The following is an 18,036-nucleotide window of genomic DNA, read 5'->3' as shown; positions in this document are numbered from 1 at the left end:
ATTTTAAAATTGGAAATGCAATGGGAGAGTGTTTTAAATGGCAACTGAAACAATTTTGGACAAAGTATTTCTGAAATTCTTCCAGGCAGCTGCTCTTCAAAGGGTGGTGGTTGGTTGGTTGGCTTTTTGTTTTCTTTCTTTCTTTCTTTCTTTGTTTCTTCTAATATTCATGTCAGAATTGTTGTACAAAGATGCACTGCTAAATCTGACCTCTAAACTCAGGTTTCTGGTCAGAAAGAAGCATAGACTTGACTGGAGAGTAACATCTGGTACCCATGGTAACATTGGACTTTACCTTGCCCAGGCTGCAGAGAGCTTGAATGATTCAGTTCAGCCACACTGGCTTTTGCAGCTTCACCATTCCTCCTTGTCGAGTTGTTATTCTAAAGTTGGGAAATCCTTGCAGTCTCTTTGAGATGTATTGGGATATGGAAAGCCTTCTGAATCCCTGCAGTCAGGGGCTGACCTCTTGCGTGGTGGGGGATCTGCCTGCAGCCACCTCTTACCTGCCAGCCTTTTCCTGAATGTTTCTTGAGCACTCTCTGGCTTGTTTCACAGACCAGCCTGGCAGCATTATCAGGAATCAATGCTGGAGTCCTTCAGGAGAGAAGCTGAAGATGCTGAAATATGAATTCTGGTGTCCTGGTTGTTAGAATCTGTTAGCAGAGATGTCAAGATGTGAAGAAGAGAGATGTGAAAGCTGGTACAAGTGTTCTTTTCTTTGTTCTCAGTGTGCTCCTGAGTTGAGAAATCAGGAACTGAGCTGGCTTCCCCACCCCAAAGGCTGTTGCTTAAGTTCCCATGTATCTCGTGCCATGGGAGATCACTGGTGACTTTCGTCAGTATTTTGAGGTACAAAAAGTGGGTTGTGAGGTGTGAAGACAGAAAAATTAGACATTTAATGGCATGAAAAAAAAATTGCCCATAGAACTTGAGTTATCACTGTGGCACTTTGTTACGACGGTTCCGGTCCTGTGAATCTGAAGTACATGTTTTCATGCATGTTTACTCTGTAAAGAGTCTTCAGTCATGTGAAGGTCTGAGTTCTTGGCACTTTGGGAGGATTGAGATCATTAATTTTCAATCCTAATGCCACTTACTGCTACCATTTTGCTGGTTATCTCAGGGGCTGTTGGCAATGTATGTCAGAAGCATTGAGTACACATTTCTGTGTCTCTTTTGATGCTGATTTTATAAAGGCAGTATTGAAGTTCTGCCTCAGCAAAGGAATACCAACTGCTAAACTATTTCTGCCAGTATTTTAAATCTCTGATTGCTTTTTGGCTTGTAACTGATACCAGCCAGAAATTACGCATGGCTAGGAATCTCTCTAAATTATCATCCATCTTTTTGCTGGAGACCAAAAGAGGAAAAATATTGAAGTGCAAAGAAAACTTTTTTTTTTAAGCTGAGTCATGAGAACATTGGCAAGTTGCAAGGGAAAATTTAAATCTGGTGTTTGCTTACTATAGTTAACAATGAAATCCTCCTTTACAGAAAGAGAGAATTATACTTTCAGTCTCCTTGTTACTGTGGAAGAATAAAAGAAAATGGAGTTGTCTTGATATTTTAATTTATTTTAATATAGATATTTGCTATAGGATAGGGGTAAATAAAAGGAACGTGCTTCTTTTTACTGACAGTTCTCCAAAGATTGACCCTAAAAAATGATCATCACCAGCAATTACTAGTTTTCATAAACAGTATGGTTTTATATTTGTTTTCCCTTATTACACACAAATAACTAAATCACAGAATGTCCTTTTCTGCAACCTGTGAGCTTTTAAGAATTCTGGTTGTTTTCAATACATGTACAAATATTAATACACTGAACTAGTATGAAGATTGAAATGTCAAATCTTTTGTGTAGTGTAAAGTAATAAGTGTTCTCTATAAACATTAGTGACTTACTCTGTTTCTAATACAGTAAATTCTGTTCCTATTCTGCTGATAGAAAAGGAAAGAATAGAAAAGGGTGACTTTGCCAGACATGAAAGCCAGTGCAGTTTGAGAATGAACCACTAGTTACTTGGAGTCCTGGTTCTGTTGTGTATAGAGGCCATAATTTGTCTTGCAAAAGAAACCTGGCTAATGTTAAAAAAATGTGTTATCTGTCTTTCTGAAAATAGATTAAATAGATTGCAGAAGACCATATTTGTCAACAGGAAGTAACCATAAACTTAGGAGGAGTGCAGGCATTGAGCACAGGTGAGCAAGACTGCAAAGAATAAAGAATCTCTTTCCCCTCACTTTTCAGGGTGTAAGTAGGACCAGAGAACACCTTCTTTGTGAGGGTGGAGCAGGCTTTTATGTCCCCTTTGGTGTGTGTGCAGTGTCTTCATGTAAGCCTTGGTGCCAGGCTCTGTTGACACAGACTGGTGGCCACGTGGAGTGAATCTGCAGGTTGTCACCAGCCCACAGCCACAGCTCTTCCACTCCCAGTGACAGAGGAGTGTTTTAGATATTAGTGGGATTTGATGTAGGTCAAACTGAACGTGAGAGTTTCAAGGTGTCCCTGCGCAGATTTTTGTCATGCTGCCAGCTGTGCTTTACTGAACTGTTGCATGTATTGAACAGCCTTTTGTGATTGCATTGATCAAGATAGTACCTTGGGTGTGTTCCTCATTCAAGGGGAAAAGTGAGGTCAGTGGGAATGAATGTTGTGCTGCAGCTTAGACAGGAAAAGAGATACTCTGGTGTCCTGGGAAGAATAAGTCTCGGATTTCTCCTGTGGGGCTTTCAGTCTAACACGGCATCTTAATGCTCTGTGGCAGGTGACTTTCCTGCATTCCATGTTGGGCTGGCCTGCTGGTTCAGGTGATGGCCAGCTCTCTGCTTTGTCTTTTGCTTTTTCCTCTGGCAGGCAGATCTTTCTGTTGTCCTGGTGCACGTGCTCCAGCCTTGCCTGCCATCTCCTGTTGGCTCAGAATTACCTGTTGTGTTGTCCCTTATAGATGTGGACACGGGTCCCATGCTTTCAGAAAACAGGCAGCCTGGTTTAGGTCACCTCTACAAGCTTTTTGGATTTGATACATAGCAAGGAGAGCCATTTGGATGTTGGGCTTTCAGATATTTGGATACTGTGGTGGGAATGAAGGCAACCAGAAAAGCGACAGGAAAATCCTTCTGTCTGCTGCATCTGCCAGTAGCCCTGGAGGAATAAAACTGAGATGTTCTCCTAACTCCTCCACTTTTTGGGTTAGGTCTGCTTGTTTGTTCAATGAGTGAAGAGTGTTTTGTCTCAGAACATGTGCAGAAGTGGGATGGCTACAATAGAGGGCTCTCAAAAACTCAGAGGAGCTGATGTTGGCATGCTTATATTCTGTACTGACACAGTGACATTCCTGGTAAATTGATGGCAAAACATACGATCTTTTCTTCTCTTTCTTTTCTCCACAGTTTAACTCTTCTTATGAGGTTTGTCTCTGATAAAAGAATATTAACAAAATCTTTATCTTCTTGGTTTTCCAAATTTGGCTTAAAAATTCTCTACTTCAAACTTGGCAAACGTTGCCTTAGTATGCAAACAGTAGGGATGGGATAGGGGAAATCACTTGGCTGTTGAAAAACTACATATGGGAAAGTCACATGGAGCTTTCAGTGCTTTATTTATAATTCTGCAAAGGCCTCTTCTTATTTGAAAAATAGGAGAGACCAAATAGTGGCTTCTGAAAAGCAAACAGCTAGATTCTTCCATGAGTATTTTTAACACAAATATTAACTTTACAGATTGTGACACTCTTTCCTCCTTAAATACTTTCTTTAGCCTTCAAGATGTATAATTGGTAACCTAAGATTGTGAAGAAACTGCAACTCCTGCAGCATCTGGCTTTTTAAATTCTAATTGTGAAGCCATAGGAGATGCTTTGTTTTCATTTAGCAAATACATACTCAGTTTCCAGGAAGGTAACTTGATTTGCAATAAGCGTACTCAGTGGGAACCTTATGCTTTTCATGCTTGTCTTTTATTGAAGGATTAGAGTATTTATTTCAAAATGTCTTTTTCAGAAGAACACTAGTTTTAACATGATCATTAAGTAATGTTTTAAATTAAGTTAAAATCTTTTGCATTTTCAGATTTGTCTGCATATGTGAACAGGCATATCCAAACACAAGCCCTTGGAAGGATTTTACTAGTTAATAATGCAACCATGAGTTTTATGTCAGCTTGATTCTGATAAGTGTTTTGCTGATACCAGTATAAGATAACTGTGTTATGTGAAATTGCTTGAACAGAGCTAAAAGAGCGATAAAAGTGATCTGCCCAAGAGGCTTTAGCATTCTCCCTCTGCTCAAATTGCTGAACATGACTAAGTCTTTGCAGAATGACATCTAAGGTTACACTTGGAGTCATTAGGTTATAAACAGTCCACAGAATGTTTTACATACTTCATGTTAATATTCCTCTGAACATCAAGATTCCCTGGGGAGAAATGAGAATATGCACCAAAAACATTCTCAGTCTTGAGGTTTATCCACAACTTCCTAGATCACTAAAGATCAGCTGTCTCATGAAGACATTATTGGAGAACAAATTTTGGTGCTGCTCTGAGTGTTTATATGTGGGGGGAATACACTGGGTAGCGTCCGTTCTTTTAGTTGTCAGATTTTCATATTTTTGCTGACAGGCCAAGTTGTAAATTATTTTTGAAAATCTTTCTGACTCTAATTTGGTAAATTTATATGAACCCTCGTGTTCGAGAATTTTTCCCAACACAGCCTGGGGCTCAAAAACAAACATGGTAAAAGTGTTCATATCTTGACAGAATGTCTGAATCTGTGCTATTGAATAGAGAGAGGATTTCTTTCATTTCTGTTCATTCTTAGTAAGGCTTAGAGAGGTGGGGGTGAGTTCTTGACCTTTCTTGAAGATGCCAGAGTGTCTCTGAGAGATCTGACCCACCATGGTTTTGGTTTTGTTTTGCTTTTTGTTTTGTTTTGTTTTGCCAAGAATAAATCTGTCTCTACTGTTAAAAAGTGGCTGTTCCTAGACACAATCCAAGTAAAACTGGGTCTGTGGGGGCACTCTGTTGAACTTGGGAAAATGGTCTTGTCTTTTGTTCTGGCATTAGCATTTACAGCTGATACTGAATGCTTGGCAACTGCAGTGGTACAGCAGCAGCCTGTGCTCCTTGCCTGTGTGGTCAACTGACCTAGGGCAATACTGTGAAATAAAACAAAACCTCCAGACCACCAACTTGTCCTTCAGAAATTAATCTTATTTCAGATTCCACTGTTACTTTGTGAAATACTGGGATTTATAGACCTGGCAGGATGGCTCTGGCAGAGCTATCAGATTACAGCAAGATCTGGGCTCTCAGTCAAACCCCTGACTTAAGTGGTATTTCTCATACCTAAGGATGCAACTTACAAGGGATGTCCTTGGCATCTGTGTGCATCAAAATTTCTTCCAGGTCATCTAAATGAGAGGCAAAGAGTGTAGGACTTAACAAGAATCTGGTGAGAGCTGCTGTAAGCAGCAGACACCCCCAAGTTAGCTGAAGTCCATAGACTGTAGGAGCCACTGGTGCATCTTTCTCCTTTTGGGAAGTTTAGGAAGAAGCATTTTCCATGTGTGTGTTGAGTTTTGGGAGGCCTGGCTGTTCCTCGGGGTAGTTCAAAAGCTGGCTGCAGACAATTTGACAGCAGCACTTCACACTAATGAGGAAGCAGCAGGGTTGTGTTTCCTCCAGCCTGCCTTGAAAGGGGAAGTACAGAGGCTCAGCTGTGCAGAGCTACAGGACTGTGGAGCATAAAATGGTTCAGAGACTCTTCTCTAACTGAACAGCTCAAGCATACACTAGTTGCATGTATGAGAATTAAACCTTGTCCAGTGTGCTTTGTCTGACAGCAAAGCTGCTTGATTTGTGTCTGTTATGGATCTGGTTTCCAACTTAAATTCTTCTCTGAGGGTCTCTTTTGGTGTATGGTGGATGCACCTAATGCTACAGGTTCTGCTGGCTTGCTTTGGCAGATAAAAGTTCCATTTCACTAACAGGTTTTTTACATTTACAAAAGACGGCTTTAGCTTTTTTGATTTTGCATTGCTTTGAATTTCCCAAGAATTTTGGGACATTCTTGATGTTCACTTATTTTTCCTTAGGGTGACTTCAATGCAGTGTGAGCTCAGACTGCAGTAGTCCACTGTGTGCTGACACTCTTAAATGATAAAACCATGCTGTCAGTTTATGCTGAATTCTTTCCACAAATGGGGTATATGTGGTAAAAGTTCTTAACATTTTTCTTTCTCATGCCAGACCTGCATTATAAAGGATCCTGACATTTATTATAATCTTTATTATATTTTGCTGATGTTAAAATAATCTAGTAAATCCAGCCATTTAAAACTGCAGGGACAGTAAAGATTTTACTGTTTGTATCACTTACCTTTGGTGTAAAAATTGTATTGCAGCTAGTAAGGAGCACACAAAGGTTTAGGAAAAGATTCTGCAAAACAGTGTTAGATGTAAAAAAAAAGAAAAAAGGTATTGATCTAAAATTTATTGAGAGAAGTGAGTGTACAATAACTCAGTAACTGATACAGACTGAAAAGATTTGCTGCTCTTTTGGTTCTTGATGGAAAAAACACCCAAACAGAAAGTGCACAGATGCCTGGTTGTAAATCTATGCATATTAAAATAAATACTAAATGTATAGGGAGTCAGATTAAAGGAAAAAACTAAGAAAAAGTTAGAAAATTGTGAAGTGCTTCAATCTCTAGTGAAGTACTGGAATAAATCCCTGATGGTTTTATAAGCATCTCTAAGGCAACAGGAAATGAGCAGTGTGGATTTATCAGGAATAACCTCATGGGAGGGGGCTGGTGAATTTAATTTGGTTAATTCAGTGGATGTTTTGCAGCCCAGCCTGAGTGAGGCAGCACATTGGTTATGGGATACTGAGTGAGGATTTGTGGTCAGGAGGGTCCATTAAGTGATGACTATATGCTGGGGAGTGTCTGTGGTGGTGACAGGGATCCTGGAGGGGTTTGTTCTGCCTCTGTGCCAACAGTTTGGGAGACAAGGAGAAAACACTTGAGATGCAGATGGAGGGTTGTGTGTGTTTTTTAAAACAGGGGAACAACTTGAAGAAATAGCCTGAAGCCTATTTCACTTTTCCTCAAGTAAAAATGCAGAGTACTTAGTGATGTAAAAAGTGAAATAGTCTGGTATTTTGGACCAGAAATTGAATGCAGTTCTTTCAGTAAAAAAACCCCAACTCTTTAATGGTGTATAAATGTCCTATACAGGTATTTTGTAATACTCCATGCTAGTAAGTGATATGCACCATTTTGGATCCCACACTTTAAGATGGGTTTAAGTTTCAGACTGAAAAAAACAGTAAAACCATTATTTAATCCTTGTAGTCTAGGAAATACAGACTTCTTTTGTCTTCCGAAAGCAGCTTATAGAGGAATGGAACAATTTTCCAGGTGAGCTAAGTTAAGAAGATCGCTATGATCAGTTGTCTTGTTTTGAGTGGAGAAGAAAAAATTACTGCCGTATCTTGCACTAAGGCCTGAGTTAATGGGAAAGAACATCTTTATGTTTAAAGGGCATCAAGCACAGGAGCACGTCCTGTGCTGAGGCAGTGGGTACACTAGTGATTGCAGTTGTCTTAAGAAGAGCTTAGAGAAATGTTGATGCTTTGGGGGCAGAGAATCATTCCCAGAGCAGTTTGACAGCCTGGTTGCCGCTGGGTTTGCCTCTTCGATTTTCAAACAGCCCTGACTTTTGAAGCCTGCGTTAAGAAACAAGTGCTGAAAGGAGGACAAGTCTGATGGTCAGCCTGTAATTAAATCTGTAACTAAATCCTGCTCACAAATGTTGCTGTCTGTCCCTAAGTTCTTTATGTATTTTTACCTGGAAGATGTCTTTTCAATGCTCTAATGACTTTACAAGGTGCAGGTTTGGTCTCTGAAGTTAAATTGGTGGTTAGTTTACTCACTTGTTTCCAGGAGATGAGGGTTGGTCCAGGTGTTCCAAAGGAGAAGTTCAGAATTTCTACTCCCCAAACTACCTCCTTCAGGGGCAAAATACTATTGTAGGAGCCTATGATGTGTCAGAAGTGAGTATTTCTAAAAATGAAAAATATTTCCTTGCCTTCTTCATTCAACAGTCACCCACAGGTCTGTGAGCTTTCTAAGTGCTGAGGGTGACATATATATTGCTCACCTTTTCAAGAAGAAAGTAGTAACTGCCTTTTGTTTGTTTGGGGTTTTGGGGGTTGTTTTGGGTTTTAAAAAAAATGTACTGTTTTACTATAGTCACTCTAATTACCAACTACTTTCCTTAAAAAGGTAGGATGTCAATCAGGTTTTAATCTGTTTTGATTTTTACACAATACAGACTATTTACACAATACAGACTATTTGGTTTATGCTATGGGAGACTTCCAAAAGGAGCAATGGTTGCAGGAGTAAGAGGTCACTGGTTTTGTGATCTAGAGCACATGCATATTTGGGAGCCAGGCTTGAGCAAGGAGAAGGCAAGTGCTTGGTCTTCTCTCTTTTCCTGCAGCCTGCAACCTTGCTGCAGAGAAGTGCATGAAAGAGGTAAAACTGCGTGGATCATCTGGTCTTCCTTCAGCTCTGCACAGCCAGGGGAGTGTTAACATTATCTGCCAGTGGAACAACAAGCACTAATGGAAGTTATAGCAGTTTGGATAAGATAATGTCCATAAAGGCAGGCTATGGTTATCAATGTTTCTTCCCAAAATAAAACTCAATTAAGTTTTTAATTACTGAACTCTCTGATATAAACATGCTTATGCACACAAAGGGGAGAAGACATTTTGCATACATCTAAGGGGAAAATCCTACAGAAACCAGGAAGGAAGCAGAGCGAGACCATAGGGTGTTGGAAGTATCTGCCCTTGAAAGGGCAAAGCTGCCTGGCCAGCAGGTTTGTCACTGAAATTTAGGAACTGGCTGTGATTCGAGGTGCCACCAGTGCCTTTAATGCTTAAGCCAAGTGCAAACTGTGCAATGCCAGGACCGGTGCTGAAACACGACACCAGGACATCGCTTCCTCCCAGCCGCCTGTTCCTTACATAACTTGGGGCTTCCCGGGGCAGCCTCTAGATGAGCTGAGCCCAACAGGAAATATTTGGGTAGCTGGTGGCAGTTCTGCCAGGCATAGGAAGAATAGCAATTGGTTGCATTCCGAATTCGATGGTTGTAGTATCTCAGGCATTATCCCCATTCTGTGGTTAGGGAAGATAGCTGCAGAGAGGGAAAATGAAGCAGGATGGTGAAGTTGGTAATGAAGGGCACTGAATTTTTGCCCTGTATACTTGGTTCAAATCAGCTTAATTTGCACCTGGAAACCTACATCTGTGAGCTCTGGTTTTTGTGCATCATGCTTTCTGAGTGCCCCCTCAAAACATCTACTCTCTGGTTGGCAGAGCAGCAAAATGTGTGGCCTTCTGGGGAGCTTTTCTTGTTTCCCTGGTAAAGATGTCAGTCGAAACAGAACCAGTGCTGTAAGAAGGGAGAGATTAGGCTTTAAGGTGTTTTATATTTTATTCTGTTTCACAGATATGGGTAAACTCAGCTTGAATAGGCCTGTAACCATACACAATGCTGGTTTATTCCTTAATTTTGTTTACTCATTTTTTTTCTTTCAGGTACTTGGAGAGATCATAAGCAGTGAAGTAATTGAAGTTAGAAAAGACAATCTTTTGTTTAAGATGAGGTTTCTGAAGTGTTTTTTTCCCCTAAAGTTGCATTTTTAAGGAAGTTTTTAACAGTGGAGTTGAAGATTCAGTAGCTCTCATAGAGTTTTGTCCAGAGATTTAAAAGTGATGTCTTTAATACTGTTGTGCTGTGATCTTTTAAATGCTTGTGGTATTGAGCTTTCTCAATAGTTAAACTTGTGATTTCCTTTCATTCTTCATTTTGGTTGTATGAAGAAATATGCAATCTTCAGTGCCCTTCATTTTGGAAGAGGAGAAGTCTTGCTGTCTTTTTGCTAGTCAGACCACCATGCCATGTGGAGGGGATTTCCTCATACTTGTGCCACCAACTCCGAGTCTCAGCCTACCAGCAGCAGTACAGATGAGTTTGTGTTTTTGATAGACAACAGAAATCCTGTGAAACTCTAGGTACTGCACAGCCCATTGGGTTAATTGACAGACTTGTACTTTTGGGATTACCATATTGTGATGCACATGTATTTTTTAAGAGGAAGAAGATTCAGTTAAACAAGTGTTTGTGGTTTGAGTACTGCAAACCCAATCTTCTGCAACCCAGAACCCATTTATTAATGGGGATGTAGGTGGCACAGCAGGGCCTGGAGTGAAAAGTCCAGGGATAATAGGAAAATGCTTGAGGATGTACATATAATAGAGAGGAATTTGAGGACATTTGCCTCAGCATAACCTACGTGATATTGCTCTGCTCTGTAACATTACCAAACCATAATATGCAGCAGTGTGCTCAGAAAGAGGCAGCTCAGCTGCTGATGTCTTTTTTTTTTTTTCCTGAAGGATTTCCCAGAAAGTCTGTTCCTCTAAAGAAGGGTTCTCAGGCCATGTAGAAGTGGTGTTCTGCTGTAAACAGAGACCTAATTCTCAGAACTCAAAATAAAAGAACCTCTTTCTTGTAAAATGAGCTGTGGAAAACAAGACTGCTGGGATTTGCGGGGGGAATTTCTAAACTCCTTCAAGATGTAAACTTAAGCTTAAGGAAAGACCAGTAAACTTAAGAGAGAATCTGACCAGACTGTATGCATAACAGATCCTCCCAGCAAAGTCTTACCTGATGACAAAGCCTTTTTAACCAATTATTCACCTCTTGTGAGGTTAACCAACTGCACTGTTCCTAAAGCAAGAGCTGAGTGGCTTTGGGCAATCAGGTGCCCATTTGACACCGCTGTTCCTGAGTAAGGTGTGGGTTTTAGATTTTACCACTGTTCCTGAGCAAGGTGTGGGTTTTAGATTTATAAGAAAAGTAGCAGAGGTTAACATCAAATTGCTTCCTAACTTGCAGGGATACCATCACTTGAAATCACATGCATCTGCACATGTGTGATTGCCTATTACATCTGCTATCTGTTCACATCTCTGTGGGTGTTTCCCATGACCAACATGCCTGTGCATCATATATGAGACTGGATTTTATCTGAAAGTGACTTTTCACACAGTGGCACTTGTGAGAGTACAAAAGGGGCAAAGGGCCGTGAAATTTCTTGGATTTTGTCTTCTTGCTCATGGTGATGTAATGCAATTTGGCTGATCCCTGACCTTTTTGTGCACTCCAGACTTCTGTTGTAGGTATATCTTGGTAATAAAATACCACGTAGCCACCCTTATCTTCAATAGATTGTCTGTTTTTGTGGTAGGTTCTTTATAAACACATTTGCAGGCTCTGAGAGTTCATGCCCTGCCTTATCTGCAGCAGGCCTTGGCCTGTGTAGTTGGGCCCAGCAGCAGCAGCAGTGCTGCATCCTAGATAATTGCTCTATGTATAAAAGTATCCTTCTCTTCAAGGATCTCTAAGTTAAGACGGTCCGCTGTATAACTGCCTATTGACTTAGACTGTGATGAAAAAAATCCATCTTCTAGGATCCCAGAAGGTATTTAGAGCAGCATTATCCCATGGAGTCTAGAGGCAATAGAAGAGTAAGGAAGATGAAAACCTTAAAGTCAATTCTAGTCACCCCAGCACTAGTGTTGTTAGTTTTGGCAAATCCTGTCTCAACAATAAAGCCAGCTGCCATTTTGGCATCAACACAGACAGACTTGGCATCAGCCCCTCTGGCATTAAAAAAACGCTTCATGGGAGCTGGCACCAAAGCTGTGAAACAAGGGTAAGGCCTAAGGGAAACGCCAAGCAGACATGAGATGAGCACTAAAAATAGTGAGTTGCTGTCATTTATAGAGAAATCACATAGCACTTGTAAGAGTAAGGCATCCAAGATCTCCATCAAGGTTGTGCCGGTAAGCATCTTTGGGACAATGCATGTCTATGATGATATGGCCAAAGGGCATACACAGGCTGTATTTTTGGTACCCACATGGTGCAAGACTCTAAAACTAGAACAGATGCTTACTGTCTTGATTCTTTGCTTAGGGGATCCTGTTACTGTCTGCAGACTCTGCCTTCTTCCATGTCTGTAGCAGATCGTCTCTTCTTGAGCCATTATCAAAGTCCTGTTTTCATACATGGGCATCAGGAAGACAAGAGCTGCAGTGCCAAAAAGCTAGGAGCCAAGTTGGTGTCCCTGTACCACCCTGGGTACACTTGCCCTCCCCAGACAGTCTCGTCAAATATTTAACAGCTGAACTCCCCACTCCCTCCTCCTTCTCCCCTTCCCAGCAGGCTTAGAGAAAGCTGAGTAGGCTTTCCTGTGACTTCATTACCCACTCCAGACTAAAAGTGAAGCCTGACATCTTCATTTGGGCATCTCAGGTGCCCAGAAATATTGGAATCTAAAGGGGCAGAATCAACCTTATCTCTTTTGAAGTAGTTAATGTCACTTCTCAGTAGGGCACTTTCAACCCTTTAGTCCCTCTGTGCCTCAGTGGCAAAGGACTTTGAAGCTTTTTAAGACCTCTGAGCTTGGATGGCAGGTGTGGGTACTGCAGGAGTGGTCATACAAAAGTAGATGATTCACACAGACTTTGGCATTACAATTGCATCGGCTTGGCCACAACTCTGTTGCTGTGAAGAAAAGCATGCTGGACGTGTGGCTATTGTTTTCTGCTCTGTGGGGAAACAGCAGTGGGAGGAATGTCACTGAGGGCTGGAGACCTCAACCTACACTTAGAAAAGCCTATTTTGATTTCAGAGAATTTACCACTTCTACCATTGCTACCACTCTTCCATCAGCTGAACAGCAGAGTGGGTAGGAGTGTCTAAACAGCCTGAATATGGCTGCTTTTATCTCCTCTGTCAGATCGGTGTTGGAGAGGACTCCTCTTGGGTATGTCCTCCACAATCACCTCTTGTCTGCTCCCTGCCCTTTCCCTGAGTGCCCTTTTTAGGATAGCTTAATACAGAAGGCAGCTTCAGAGGAGGGATGGCTTGCTGTACAGAAGTGCAAAGGGAAGTGCTTTACTGTTGGCATTTCTTCACCCACAAAGGAGCAGTGAAGAGGAGGACAAGCTCTCACTGAAATAGCAGGTGATAGAGTGGGTAGTGGCTTCCTCTGTGGTGTGCTGTGCTTGAGTTCAGAGCTTACACATGGGTTTTGGGTGGAGATGAGGCACACATTTATAAATGTCTGCTTGGCTGACAACTGCTGTTTGGGATTCAGTTGGAATTGAAAGTTGATTGGAATCAAGCATGAGCTGTTGCTGTTGGGGCTCTCTGCAACACTGAGCACATTTTGAAGTGCACAGTCTCATCCTCCCTGGTTAACCAGTTACTCAGAGAGAAAGAGAGGTGACAGCAGTGAGGTTGAGATGCAGTGTCTCTATTTGCTTAACGTACTGAGCTGCAAAAGTTTTCTGCACTTCTAAATCACTTAGCTGACAAAAGTGACAGCCTGTGGGGAAGAGCGACAGCTTCTCACCACTGCAAGCCCTTGTGCTTTGTTGCACATTCACATTTATTGATCCATCAGACTGGTTGCAGTGCTAGCTCACAAGCCAGTTCCAACATGTATAGTGTTGTTGCCTTTTTCAGCCTAGAAATGAAACTCGAGATAATTTTAGTGTAGGAGGTAATAGAAAAGTGGATCTTTATTGGAGCTCCAGGGATCGTTCTGGAAGAATATCCGCAAAAGCCCACCCGCACGGGGTGAATACAGTTTTATAGGGTTTAGGAAATTAGCATAGTGGATAAAAAGCACCAAATAGGAGGACAAGTGGTGATCCAATTCCTCCTAGGTCAAGCCCCTTCTCTGGAGACCCCCACCCTTGGTATTAGCTGTACTTGTTTATAAAAATGGGTCTCGAAGACATTGTTCTTAACCTTGGCTCCCAGGAAGAACCAAGATAGGTATGGGGCCTTGTACCCCCTGGGGCTTGGAGCTTTGGAATGTGTTTGGTCTTTCCGACTGGGGAAAAGGGTAGGGAAAAGTACTGGGAGGGTGACAGATACAGAAGAAAAGAAGGCAAAAATCATCCAGCATCAGTGTCCTTTCCTGAAATTATTCTTTACTCTCTCCAGCAAAGATTAAGACAGTTTGGCCTGAAAAATAGTAAATGCAATGACTTCAGTGTTCTTGTTTTGTAGCTGAATTGCATGCAAATTGGGGGACCCACTTCACCCCACTCCTAAACAATACAGTAATATGAGGCAGAGGCCTGAAAGGTTTGTTTTGGGGCACTTGTCCCCTGAGCAAAAGAGTAGATACTCTAGGTCCTGCAGGTATTGGGAAGTTACCAGCCTGACCTGTTCTTCTTGGTCCTCTGGAATTTGTTGATGCCATTCTTGGTAGGCAGTGCCAATGCCGTGTGTTACATGAACCCGGGACACCTGGTCCTCACATTGGAAGGTCATCATGTTCTTGTAATGGTATCATTAGGGTGGGGAAGTTGCCCTTCACTCCTCAGGGATCTACAAGTGCACAGGTGGGCAGACAGAAATGGTTTGTAGGCAGATTTAGCATTGCACTGCTGTTCCAGCATTGGTGATCTCCCAGTGTTTCATGCTAGTTTTGCTAGCAAACAAGTCCCTGGATATTGTCTTTTTCTAGAGAAACAAAGATCTACTTTTACCCCTTTTTGTATGTTTTTCTTTTTTTCTTTTCTTTATTCCCAGAGTCATGTCCAGGATGGGGAAGGATAAAGTCATCTTCATTGTGGTTACTTCTTTCACACTGTGTTTTGAGTGTGTGCCAGATTTGTGAAGTCTCAGTCCTAGCACCCAGGGCCACAGGCTGACTAACAAAAATGGATAGATGGTGCTCCAGAAATGGTCCTCTTGCCAACATGACACTAACAGAGTGCACTGGGGCAAATGGAAGAATAATTAGATAAAATGGTTCCAACTTTATGGTCAACCTGTGTATGTATATAGCTGCAGAACCATGGTATTAAAGTTTAATTGAGAGGACACACCACCCCTATTATACTGTTTAAAACGTCTTCCTGCTAGGAGTGTAATAGTGGAGCAACTGAGAGCAGCCTTGTGCTTCAAGCCTGACAGATTTGAGATGCACAACATCAATTTTTGTTGCAATGGTGTTATCATAACCAGATCACCTAAAGGTCAGGCTGTCTCCTCAGGGGGTATTAAAATGAATACTATACCTTGCTTGGCTACCAGTCCTGCTTGCAAGCATCTCCCATCAAACATGGAAAGCAGCTCTAAAGTGGCCCAAACAACTTCCATCATGTGCTTCACTTGCATGTTATATCTGAGGTCATGAGGCACAGTGTGTTGGCTTGTGAAGGTACTGAGCAGCATCCTTTGCTTGACATCATGTTTGGGGCAGATGGCATGTTCAGGGGAGCATTATTACAGACTGGTAATGCCTGGAAGCCTCTGCTCCCTCTTCTGCAGTAGAAACCTGCTCACCATTATTCTGTGGTGGGATCTGCAGTGACATGCCAAAAAAGGATGGTTGGTGGCTGCCTAAACAAGCAAAACTTGAAAGTAATGTAGATCCCATAATCTGTCCTGACATTAGTCCTGACTTTTCAGAGCCCTCAAGAGAGTCATCTACTGAGGAGCTGAAAACTTTTGTTTGTTTTGTTCATCATATCTTGGATAGAGACACTCTTCTGTAGCCTTTGCAGATCTTAAATTCCAGGTTTGTATAAAGGAAGTGAAGCCATGCTGAGCCTGCCTTAGAGCTGCTCTTGCTTTCATTAAAATAATTATTATTTCAGCTCTGCTTTCCCCCAAGCAGAGAGCAGCAGAAAATTAGAAAGGTTTTGGAAATGGACAATGAGCAGCTGAAGGCTTTGGGAAAAGATTTTACATTAAGAGGATAGGGAAGATTGATATCTTTTATAAGAAGGTAGCTAACAGGCACAGAGTAATGAATGGGTGAGAAGATGGATGAGGACTTCTGTTCCCACCTGCTAATAATATGAAAGTCAAATTAGAAGGTGGTGAATTCATTCCTGATGAAAGAAACTATTTGTTCACGACCACTGTCTGTGAAACTGCTGCCAGACAAAGTTTTGGGGTAAGAACTTACAAACTTAAAAAAAAGAGGAGGGGGTAAAAGGGTACTAGTTGGTGTATATACAAAGCAATTGCAATGATTAGGAGAACCTAGGTGCTTTGCAAAGGTTGTAAGGGTGTTGGTCAGGGTTTTATAAGGGTATGAGCTACCTTGTCCAGCTCTTTTTTTTTTTTTTTTTCTGTCCCTCCACAGGGTTTTTTCCATAGTCGCCTATAGCAGAGTTGTGGAGCATGTCACTGGCCGCTGTCACTCAGGGACTGCAAGAGAGGGTGGCTGCTCCTGCTGCAGTCGAATGTGGTAATGCCTGCTTGCAAACCACCTTTTCTGTGTCAGTCCTTCCAGGATTGCTAAATTCACACATAAATTAGGATGCTTTTGCTTTTCTGCCAAGTTACTGCTTTTGATAGTCCTTCACAACTTGTCTTAGGTCGGGAATGACGCTTTGCCTTTTGAGTATGTGCTGGGGGAGAGGCGGGTGGTTAAAGTTAGATTCCTTCTGACAGTAGGGATTTAGAAACTGCTGCATTGGCTCGGCCCTGGGATCTGCCTAGTCCAGAGCTCTGGATAGCAACAGCCAAAATCGGATGTTTCAAAGGCCAGTGTGAGGCCACAGAACAAATTACTGAAACAGAAAGCTGCCCTTTTATATCACTGGTGTTTGTCCATAGAATTGGAAAAGCAAAGGTTGAGAGTTTGTTTGATCCAAGAGCACAAAAGCTGGAAAATCCCATTGCCTGGCTGATGCTAGTTAACGCTGATGTTTTGTATCCTCCAGGAAATTGCTTCGTTGCCTGTTTTGTCTTAGGAAAATCAGAGATGTGCTTACCCTTAAACAGCAGGTTTAGACGGTGTATTTTAGTTGGTGTAAAAATAAGCAGTGCTTGTGTGTAGTCTCACAGCCCAGTTGTGTAGAGCACACACACAGTGGGGTTCTCGTTTGGGAAGCCACGCTGGGCTGGGCTGGGAGGAGGCAGCAGTGGTGGTCACTGAGTGGTTTTGGCATGTGCAAAATGGGTGTCTTTTTCTGACACTGCTGCAAGCTGTCTAGCTGTTGGGTGGCAAGAGGTGTCTGTTCTGTTGGTTTTCTTTTTAGTTTCCTCTTTAATTTTTTTTTCCTGTTGCAAATTAGCATTTGCAAGAATTTTATGTGATTTCTCTCTCTCTCTCCACTGAAGTACTGAAATTATTGTTAAAACTGCTACTAAAAAAGGCATTCTGTGAACTCACTATGGAAAAAAAGTATATTCCTTTCCTTGTCATGTATTTTAATGTGTTGAGCTCCAAAGCCAAAGAGGCCAAAACCCAGGGGAGTTTGTCCTCTGTCAAATATCCATGGAGCTGCTGCTGGTACATATGGGAGTGGTGATGGTGTCCCAGTCCCCTCCGACAGACGAGGACAGCTGCTGATTAAAGAGAAGCACGAAGAAAAGAGGTTACTGAACTTTCAAAGTGGAGGTAGAAAAGGGAGTTAAATTTAGATTACCTTCTGCAGTGTCATCTTTTACACCCCTGTGGAACTTGATGTACTCCTTGCTTGGGGGAGGACAAACAAGACATGCCATTCTGGGCACCAGATGATAAATTTGTTTATTATAAGGCTTAATTGCCCCTTGGCATGAAAATGTGGAATGAGTTCAAGTAGAATGAGAAACCTTTTGACAGGGCTAGCTAGATTTTCCTTCAGGAAAGGTGGATTTGAAACTCTTCCCATCACCTGTCTGATGCTGGAGGGGTCCAATCCTTATCCTTCTGAAATCAGGGAAGTTGCTGTTTCTTTAGAGGGACAGCTGTTATCTGGAGAGGCTGAGAGTTGAACAGTGCAAGTCAGAAAAAGTGGAGTTGTGGCAGGCAGAAGGTGGCATGGGAGTGCTTTGGATCTCTGAAGACTACCCAGGTCCCCAGGATCTGGAGGTACTTGGAGAAACCATGGTGGTGGCTTCTGGTACTCCAG

The 18,036-nt window shown here is 41.9% G+C and overlaps 1 protein-coding gene across 5 annotated transcripts in view; it reads left to right on the top strand.

Moving 5' to 3' along the window:
- WBP1L (WW domain binding protein 1 like) overlaps positions 1-18,036 on the top strand; it is a 60,522-nt gene that overhangs the window by 16,739 nt on the left and 25,747 nt on the right. For 3 of the 5 annotated variants that reach the window (XM_085064946.1, XM_085064945.1, XM_085064944.1), the window contains exon 2: positions 16,278-16,382. The exons of the other annotated variants lie outside the window; for them this stretch is intronic. The gene's annotated coding sequence lies outside the window, so the exon portion shown is untranslated. The remainder of the gene's footprint in view (positions 1-16,277; positions 16,383-18,036) is intronic. 5 annotated transcript variants of the gene reach the window in all.

Source organism: Lichenostomus cassidix, chromosome 6 (genome assembly GCF_008360975.1).
Source record: "Lichenostomus cassidix isolate B80296 chromosome 6, HeHo_3.0, whole genome shotgun sequence".
In the NCBI taxonomy this organism is placed as follows: Eukaryota; Metazoa; Chordata; class Aves; order Passeriformes; family Meliphagidae; genus Lichenostomus; species Lichenostomus cassidix.
Note: the sequence above shows the minus strand (reverse complement) of the source record. Positions and strands in the feature narration are given on the sequence as shown.